The sequence below is a fragment of the Euprymna scolopes genome, chromosome 45 (assembly GCF_053919585.1).
Source record: "Euprymna scolopes isolate OS-2025 chromosome 45, ASM5391958v1, whole genome shotgun sequence".
NCBI classification, from domain to species: Eukaryota; Metazoa; Mollusca; class Cephalopoda; order Sepiida; family Sepiolidae; genus Euprymna; species Euprymna scolopes.
Window position 1 is genome coordinate 414,201 of NC_136526.1, and position 10,948 is coordinate 425,148.

Genomic DNA, 10,948 nt, shown 5'->3' on the forward strand with positions numbered 1-10,948 from the left:
GGAAATGAAATCATACATTCGTTTGGCCTGAGGAACATCTGCTCAGACGTTCTGGCGTTCTGAGTGACAATGTTGACCTTTTGGGGTGTGTGAGTGGAAATTGAGTTTTGGTACCAGATATGCAGGCTATCGTAGGCCTGGCAGTGGTGAACACACGCAAAAGAGTTGGGAATTCCCTGTTTGACGTGTTGGATTCTGGTTGGTCTGGCGGATTGTCCCAACCAACCTTTTTACCTTAGTACTTATGCAAATGCCCAGGCCAATTTCACTAGATTGAAGCCAGATCTCGAGAAAAAGACGCTCCCAAGAATGTCACCCCTCGCCATCCATCCTGGCCGCCATTGTGGAGAATGAAGAATAAGATTTTGGAAAATCTTGATGTTTCTGGTGTAATCAAACTGAACGATGAACATATTTGTAATTTTCGTGAAATTAACATTTCCGTAGTTAAAACTCTTCGAGTCTGTTTTCTTTTTTTGGCGTGCATGCGAAGCTATTTGATTTTCAGTAGCAATCAACAAGAAGCCTGCGATGCTGAGAAATTATGTTGAGTCTTCTTGGAAGATAGACGATCAACAGCCAGACCAGTTCAGCAGGATCAAAAGTCATCTGCTGACCTGGGCGGGAGGACCACACTGGCCTCCTCCCGCAGAGTCTCTGCCTGAACTACCTTAAAACCTCAACATAGTTTTCCTTGTTGACTGTCTGTCCAGTGTTAACCCAATGCATATGGATCATGCCCGTGCTGTCAACAAAATGATCATCAAAAGTTTCTGGGTGGATTTGCTCTGTCTGGCTTTCTTGGGTCTGGGAGAGCAAGCATATTTCCACTGGGAACTCTGACCCTTGGTCTCTAGGTTATACCAGTAGATCAAGCTTTCATTGTAAGTCACCAGAGCATTAAGAGTTGTGAGATCTGAATTGATCAGCGGGACTATTTCCCTGCTGTCATGACAACGTCTTTCTTTTTGACCTTCTCTGAGCACCCTTGGGACAAACTTCGTACAAATCTTCTGCATCTTCAATTCCTCATGAATAATTATGTGTACAGTTCCCACACTGATAGAAAACTATACACTTATTGTCTTTATACACACACAACGGTCCTCATCCATGAAATTCTTTATTTGGCCAATCAACTCTGGTGTTCTAACTTCCTTACTCCTCCTACACCTCATTATCCATCACAGATCCCCTGCCTTCCTTGAATTCCTTATGGCACTCAAAAGCTAATGCTCGATTCATGCAAGATGGCCCAAAAGCTGTCTGAAGCATTCCATACATTTCCAGCATTTTTTCTAAGTTTAAAACTAATTTTATTGCATATCGTTCTTTTAAAGTGTCCTCATGCCCAGATTCCATTTTTGAAATTCACCGGCTTTTTTCCAATCCCTGCTTTAGCTGTTCATTTGAACTTGAAATTATAAAAGTTAGTCAATCATCTCGTAAGATGTATCGTAATAACATACAGAATTTTCAAGAGTCTACAACAATTTTAAATGTGTGTACAAAAATGTGTGGAAACTTATTGAAGACACCTTGTATTCAGATGATTCTGTTTCATTATCATCAGTAGAAAGAAGATGTAGAATCCAATTCTTTGTTTTCCACGTCCTTCTTTTGAAATTAAAATTTGAATCTTGGATCTAGGAAAGTAGACACACGTTTTTCATTTAGGTAGGATGAAAATCTTGTTTCCATTGATTCATTGAATTGTTCAACAATGGTAAGGATTCCATTAAAGTAAAAAATATCAGAATTAGATTGGACAACTTTTGAAAGAAATAACCTCAAAGCTAAAATTGTAGGTATTATCATCGATATGGTTGAAGTTGTGTAACTTGCTTCTTTGTTGATTTCTTCAAATGGACTCAGTAACCGGACAATTTTTTGAACAAGCCCCATTGTTAAATTGTTAAGGTAGGAATCTTATTATCAACAGCAAACATTACAAGAGCATTATCTGTTGTAGCTGTCTAAATGTCTGTAGTCCATGAAATGCTGCTAATTTCATCAAGAGACTATTCAATTTTTGTTTTCCTTTTGTAAATATATCAAATTATTTTGCTGTGAAATATTTTTTTATGGAATGCTGTTCTTTTTTTTTTAACAAAGTTTTGCAACAAGCCTATTAAATCCAATGCCAAATGTTACAAAATATGGTTTAATATCAACAACAATCATTTCTTTAATCAGATAATGAATCTCGTGACTGTGATCATTAAATATCCCAATATTAGTCATTTATTGAGAGTTGCAATGTATGTATAAAGCAGGATAGTGATTCTAAACCACATTCCCTGACATCAGTAACCATATTTGTTCCTGAATCCCGCAAGACTAAGAAAACTTTTGGTTTGTACATCATCGCAATTTAATGCACAATTCCTCAACATGAAAACTGCAAGATGAAGTAATAATTTTCTTTAACAGTAATTCAAAGTAAAAATAATAAAGTTAATTCAATAGGATGACAAAGGAGAGGAATTTTCCATATGTTTACATCTATTTACATCTGTTTACCTCAAATTCAGTGCAGTTGTAAAAGTTTGCATGTTAAAAGTGCATCATTCTGAATTACTAAACTGAATTATTAAACAAAACAACTTTAATCTTTTAGCTGGTGAAAAATTGCCGCCATCTTTTATAATTCGAAACGGATAATTACCTCCTTCTTGAACTCTCCTGTGTTTTACGATCGTTTTCTTCAAATTCTATTTTTTATCTCCTTGAATAAATAATTTTCTGTTTTATCGATTTTCTGTAATTTTTTTTTTTATATAATAATTTTTAAAATACGAGGAATACGTAGATACCATTGTTTTCATGTGAAATTTAGTATTACGATTTCCAAAATGTCGTCCCCATAATGTAGAAGCGCCGAGGGAAATTTTACATCTGTTTGCCTCAAATTCAATGCAGTTGTAAAAGTATACATGTTAACAATGTGTCATGCATGTTATTTGCTAATGTGGTGTAGACGATGCATATTTCTTTGATAGAATTTTACTAGCAAGCAAAAAAAAAAAGGAATTAAGTTATCTTCATTTACAATATAATTTAATTAATATTTGTATCATTTATGACAACAAAATTTACTAATAAATCAGCATTACAAAACCTATTAATCGGCCAATTTGCTACTTCAGACACAAGGATCATAACTCAGAGGCTAAAACGTTGGCCACTTTTATTATTATTTTAAGCGATAAACTTTTTTTTCATTAAAATTACAATAGCAGTTTTTTTTTGTTTTTTTACTCTAGGTACGTGCAAAATGAATAGTCGATGCTCAAAATGTATAAACATTTTGACCCCACCCTTTACTTAAAAAATTTACCAAAAATCAAGAAATTAAAATTTTTTAATGAAATTTTCACTAATTATCAAATAATGATCACAGAATATAATGAACCCATTATTTTTATTTGAATCGTGCAAATGCATTATTTTGTTTATATAACTTTGGGTTTTTAGCAGAGAAACCAACAAACAACTATACGAAAAAAAAAAAAAACAGAAATAAATGTTACCATAGCCAATAAAAGTTAATTTTATATTAATACCTGGCTTTGGCTTTTGGTTTTTAAGTAGTTTTTATTGCTCTTTATTTAATCTAAAAAATTCAGTTTTTTCTAGCGGGGGGGGATTGCCGTTGGTTGTGAAGGCTGACGTTTTTATAGTCATGCTGCGGACGTAGTAAGAAGCAAAGAGTTTTTTTTTAATCGCTGGCTTGAGTTTGCTTTTTGATTGTGTTTATTTTTCGTGCTATAACGTGTTGTAGTGAATCATCTGTTTGGTGTATGTATGCATGTGTTATATCGCTTTTAAGCTGAGAAAGTTGTGAATGTAACCTAGTCGATGTTGTATTGTTGCAGTGTTTTGTGGAATAGTTATTTGTGCTTATATGCTGCCTGAGTTGCGTTTACTGCGATGTTTGTGCTTTGTATTTTGGTTTTTCTTTTGCTGTGCGGCTTTATCTGGCGGTTTTCTTGGTTGAAGTGATGTGCGAGCTATTCTATTGATGTGTGTATATGAAAAAATGGGCTTTGAAGTTGTCGTGTGTATCTAGTGAGTTTATTTGCATTGCATAGATGAATGGATTTTTCTTAGCATCGCCATTATTGTCGCTGTAGCAGCTGCTGCTGCTTTTCTGGTTTATTCATGTAAATATGGAGGGATATGCGAATATAACACTGGGTACTCTCGTAAAAAATATTTAAAAAAAAAAAAAATTCAAAACGGGGTTTGCTTCTTCCTAAGAAGATTCTGCCATTTTTTTTTTTTTTTTTTTTACAAATCCGCTCGGAAAAACTGAATTTTTGAGATTAAATAAAGGGCAATAAAAACTACTTGAAAACTAGGGACTGCCAAAAGTCACCACAGAATTACCCCACCCTATATGTAAAACGATGTAACTTTATTATAAATTAATATTATCAGTATAACTTTTGTGCCATTTAAAAGAAGAAGGTGTATGAGCCTTTTTCAAGTCTCACACAAAAACACACATTCACATTTCAAGCTATGTCATATACATATGCACACACAAACATACGCGCCCACGTCACACATGTACACATATTCACGTTCGCGTACATACACTCACATTCACGTGCATAGACACACACGCTAATGCACACATATGTACTCACACATGGGCACATGAACGCACACATGGACGACGTCACTTCCGCTTTCTAAGGAAATATACACATGCGCAAATGACCACCAGAAACGAGTATAAAACAAAGAGACAAGCTGTTTCTACCTTTTTAGGACCAACTCTCGACCAGAGAGGTTGGGCTAACCAGCCGCCTCCCTTTCGGGAGGCACATGCCCGCGCGCGTCAAGCCCACTTACTACTATGTATGGGGCACGAGCTAACAGACTGTATGTACACATTCTCACTCTTTCTCTCTCTATCTACTACTGGTCCCTGAGAACACCTTCGCGTAGCTGACTACTAACTGATGTCAACTGTCATATCCTCTTCTTTGTCTACACGCTGGACTATCATTCTCAATTTCCACTACAACACTCATTTCTCTTCCCACACGCGAACAAACGATAGTGAGATGAACACACATTTCCTAGTCTTGCTACAACACCAACCCCGCAACGAACATTGGTTACACACGCGCTGACATGAACACATGTTATAACTAAAACGTTCATTCTTTCAACAGCAAATAAACGACGTTTATCTTATCCATCAATTGAGTCTTTGTTTCCTTCAATTCCATTCGTTTCATTATTTTCTTGTGGCGAGCTAGGGTAATATATCCTGGTCCGCTACAAAGGGCAAAATAGACCAGTAATAATTTTTAAAAAAACATAAGAATTCAAATAAGTAAAAAACATTTATTTTTCCAAAATTTAAATACCTATATTGAACAAAAAATTACCTTGAAGTTACAATTAAAAATTTGATATAAACTTAATATTATTATGGTTTTTTTTTAATAGCGTTTTTTCGGATTAATATATACTATAATCAGTTGAATTGCCAAGAAAAAGAAACTTCGTAAACAGTGGCGGCTCGTGCCTGGTGCTGTAGAACTGCAGCACCCCCAAGTCATTTCTACTCATTATTATCGATACACGTTAAAAAGAATACGTTTATTTTTTCCTTTCTATGTGATAATATATCATTATATATATATATATATATATATATATATATATATATATATATATATATATATATATATATATATACTGGGTTGAATGAAAAAATTATATATATATATATATATATATATATATATATATATATATATATATATATATATAATCCTGAAGCTTAATGTCGATAATTGTCCCCATACTCATATAAGCATAAAAGTAAAACTTTGCTTGGAGCTGCGAAATTCACAGTTACACATTCTTAGTGAAGTTTGCTTGTGCGCATGCCCGATCTAGACGGCAAATATGAGCCAATTTGGAACTGTAGTTTTTGCTTATTTTTTTTTTAAGAGGCTTATTTACAAATGTATTCTTTTTATTATCATTAAAAAGTTTAACGTGTTCTTGTAAATAAAATCTCCACCTTAAAAAACAATCCCACACTTTTAAATGCGATTTTAAGCAGACAAAAATATACAATATGCCAAACTTTTTTTTTAATTAAAAGTGTTCGGGCTTTTAGCCTTGAAGCTACCAACGCGACTAATGTTATTATTTTTTTTTTTATCTATATGGCTTATTTTGTTTGTTTTTTTTAAGTAGTTTGAAATCAATTTATTTTGTAGTAGTTTAACTTTACAGAATAAAAAATATTTACATTTTTTTCTATAGAAAAACGATCTAGACGGCCGATATGAGCCAATTTGGAACTGTAGTTTTCGCAGTTCCAAACGCTTGTAAAATGCGGTGTTTGCGCGTTTTCGCTTATTTTTTTTTTAAGAGGCTTGTTTACAAATGTTTTCTTTTTATTATTATTATTATTATTATTATTATTATTATTATTATTATTATTATTATTATTATTATTATTATTATTATTAAAAAGTGTAACGTGTTCTTGTAAATAAAATCTCCACCTTAAAAAAATTCCCACACTTTAAAATGCGATTTAAGCAGACAAAAATATACAATATGCCAAACTTTTTTTTTTATTATTAAAAATGTTCGGGCTACCAACGCGACTAATGTTATTTTTGTTTTTTACCTATATGGCTTATTTTGTTTGTGTTTTTAAGTAGTTTGAAATCTATTTATTTTGCAGTAGTTAAACTTTACAGAATAAAAAATATTTACATTTTTTTTTCTGTAGAAAAGCGAAGAAAATTTTATTTTTAAAATACATTTTAGTTAGAAATGTTTTTACCTTATATATATATATATATATATATATATATATATATATATATATATGTATATATAAATATATATATATACACACACACATATATATATGTACACACACATATATACACACACACACATATATATATATACACACACACACACACATATATACACACACACACACATATATATATACACGTACGATATATATACACACATATATATACACATATATACACACACATATATACACATACACACACACATATATATACACACACGCACATATATATATACACACATACATATATATATACACACACATATACACACACACATTATATATATATATATACACATATACACACCCACATTATATATATACACACACACACACACACACACATTATATATATACATATATATAAGCTTTAGCATTTATTTACCTTCCACGAGTACAATGTAAGAAGTTTTACACTTTGATCAAAGCTTTTTAAATTAAAATGGGCAATAACAAAACGAGTAAGTAAACCCGTTTTTTTAATAAGCAAATAGTAAATAGCAAAGTTTGTTTTTGTTTTTATATAAAAAGTTGTGAAAAGATTTGTAAATAAAATTATGTATCTTTAAATGTTTTTTGTTTGCTCATAGTACAAACATGTAAACTTTTTTTATTCTATATTTTATTTACAAAGTTTTATTATAAACACACATTTTGAAATTTTGATTTTTATCTAATAAAACCCTTTTTAAATGGTAAACTCCTAACTTTACCATCGTTTGCAGGCAAGTAAATTTCAAAGATTTTGTTTTTATGAAAAAATAAATTCTTAAAAAATTGTAAATAAAATGTATTTAAAAAATGTTTTTCGTTTGTTTGCCTGAGGAAAAGCCTGTAAAATTTTATTTAATCTGTAAAGTTTAAAAGAAATATATTTGTATATTTTTTTATTACTCTGTAAAGTGTGCACAAGTTAAAATAGTGTTTTATTAAAATGTTTTTGCGTATTACCCCTTTTTCGACGACTTATAATGGCAAAGTTAAAAATATTTGTATTAAAAAAAAGCAATTTTAATGACAAGCTTATTTTGTTATACGCCTATTTTTAATTAACAAAAAGCTTTTTATAAATAAAACCGTTGTTAAATAGTAAAACTTTTTTCGTTAATAAAAATCTGTGACCTGAAAGTTATAAAAGTATGATTCAACTCAGTTAGAACTTCCGGTTCAGTTGAATCGCAAAAAGCGCACATAAACATTGTATTCCTTCTACCTTAATTGATATTCTACTAATAGACTACCTAGTACTTACCTTTCCCAACACAGTTTATATAAATAGAATTTAACCATGGCCTCCTTGCAAGAAATAACTTCTGTGACAGTAAGTGAACTTCAACAGATTGAGTTTTCACAGCTGGCTCTCCATGATAAAGTTGAAATTAAGAAAAGAAGCCGTTCAACGCCTGATATTCAAATATCTCAGCCAGGCATTAGCAAAAACAAAGTGTATATTCGTAGCTTTAATGGTACCGACGGAAAAGTTTGCTTTGCGGCTGTGAACTAAAAAAGGCATTGTTCTGTTTTCTTATTTGTTGTTAGGGGGTGATGTAACGTGGGCAAAAGATAGTTTCAGAACTATTAGCAAAATGAAAGATAGAACTGAAAAACATGAGAAGCACGTTGACACTGTAGTTTCCCTATCAATTTGTGGGACCATAAATATTAAAGAAAAACTTAGTGAGGCCTACAGACTTTCAATCAATCATCATAACATGAATGTTAAGAAGAACCGTGAAATTTTATCTAAAATAATAGATTGTATTTTCTTTTGTGGGAACTTTGAAACTCTCTTACATGATGAAACAGGTGATTCAGTAAATCCAAGTGTATTTAGAGGATTTTTAAATTTTGCATCTTAATTAGATCCAGATTTAAAGAATCACTTAGAAACCAGTAATGTCTTCAAAGGTGTTTCCAAGACCATTCAGAATGACATACTTGACTGTCTTTTACAAATATACCGTGATGAAATAAGGGCAGAAATTAGTAAAGCTTCCTTTGTAGCTGTCATGGCTGACGATACAACAGATGTGTCTGAACATACACAAATGATCATTGTTTTACGGTACGTCTTGGATGAAAAAATACTTGAACGCTTTTGGGGATTCTTTATTCCAGAAAACCAAACCGTTGATGGGATATCAAAACGTATTCTACAACAATTAGATATAATCGTACAAGGGAATCGCCAAAAACTGATAGCTCAGACATTTGATGATGCAAATGTCATGAAAGGCAAAAAAGCTGGTGTTCAGGCGAAAATAAAAGTAATTTATAGTAATGCGCTTTTCACTCACTGTTATGCGCATCAACTTAATTTAATAATGAGGAATGCAGCAAGCATTACACGAAATGCTAGAATGTTTATCTCTAACATTTTGGCTATTCCGACTTTCTTTTCTAGATCACCACATTCTCAAGAAGCATCTGGATGTAAGCATTCTACCTCCATCCGCCACAAGGTGGAACTTTATCATACGTAGAGTTCATGAAAATGTTCAAGCATTAAAGAACTGTCACTGAAATTCAGTCAACATCATATGTAGATGAGACCGTTGCAGAAGCGACAGGAATTCTGAAATATTTGAACGATGAAAATTTCATATTTTGGTTTGAGCTATTTCATAAAATTATGTCTCATGTTGAAATTATTTCTCGGGAAATTAGCATATATAAAGTCAATGAATACATAACAAATTTCAAAACTGCTATTTTAGAGATAAGAAACACCAAATACTGTGAAAATCCTTCACAAACACTCAAGGGCGAAGCTAAAGAACGGTGTGACTATATATCTGTTGATATAACGGACAGATATTCTTCAACTAAACATTTAATACTTGCTAAATTGTTTTACAAAATAAGCTTTGCTAGTTTTAAGAAAAAAAAAACTACCTACAGAAGAGATATCCTTGACAACTGAAGCATATTCCATGATTAACAAAGAAAAGTTTGAAACTGAGCTAGAAATATTTTATAGTAGGTCAGATATCCATGAATATTGCAAAGTAATTGATCTGAAATTTATTTTGGAAAACAATTTAAACGATGTTCTTAGTGAAATCACAAAACTCATAAAAATTATCTTGACAATTTCCATGACTACATCAGAGGTAGAACGTTGTTTTTCAACTCTGAAAAGAAAAAAAAAAAAATGGGTTGCGAAAGACTAAATGAACTTGCAGTGCTTTCAATTGATAAAAAAGTTCTTCAGCAGTCATTCAGAAGTTAAGGAGAAAATTATCAATCTTTTCTCACAAATTAAAACAAGAAAAATGGAGTTTACTTTCAAATGAATGTAATAAGTAAAATATTTAAAATATTTACATCTATTTAGGATTCCTTTAAGTTATTGTATTTTTATACGTGTGCATACGTATAAATTATATTTTTATGCTTGTTTTATTTTTACACAATATTAAAACAATAGGTATTTTCTTTAAAACAGCATCCCCACTAATCTTAGGCACGAGCCGCCACTGTTCGTAAACATTAATTAATTTTTAAAAGAGTAAAACGATTAAAATTCCATTATTTCAAAATGTTCCGTTACAACATAGATTTTTAATTAATTGTGTTTAAATTTTTTTTTTTTAAGTTTTAATATAAACATGACTCTTGTCAGCTATTTTATCGCCAGATTAAAATCAATTTGAAAATATTATTGCACAATATTAAGCATTTTGTATCCCCCCCTCATATTTTGTTTGTCTCGTTTTACCGAACAAAATATGGAAGCCCGTAGATAACCAAAAGAACATTTAGTAAAACCGTATTTCATATTTAATATACAAATGTTTATAATATTATTAATCATTAAAATGTGTAAATCTTAAAACCTAACAAAATTATAACAAAGATTAATTATTAATTGTAGTTTGAAGAAGATAAACAAAGGTTTTTTAAAAATCATTAAGTCGCTTCTGCTTTTCCATAGTTCGTAGAGTACACACAAATCCGACGTCCCGGAAACATGCGGTCCAATCTTCACAATCGTTTGGCAGTCCCTATTGAAAACCAAAACAAATGAGCCAGGTATTAATATAAAATTAACTTTTATTGGCTACGGTAACA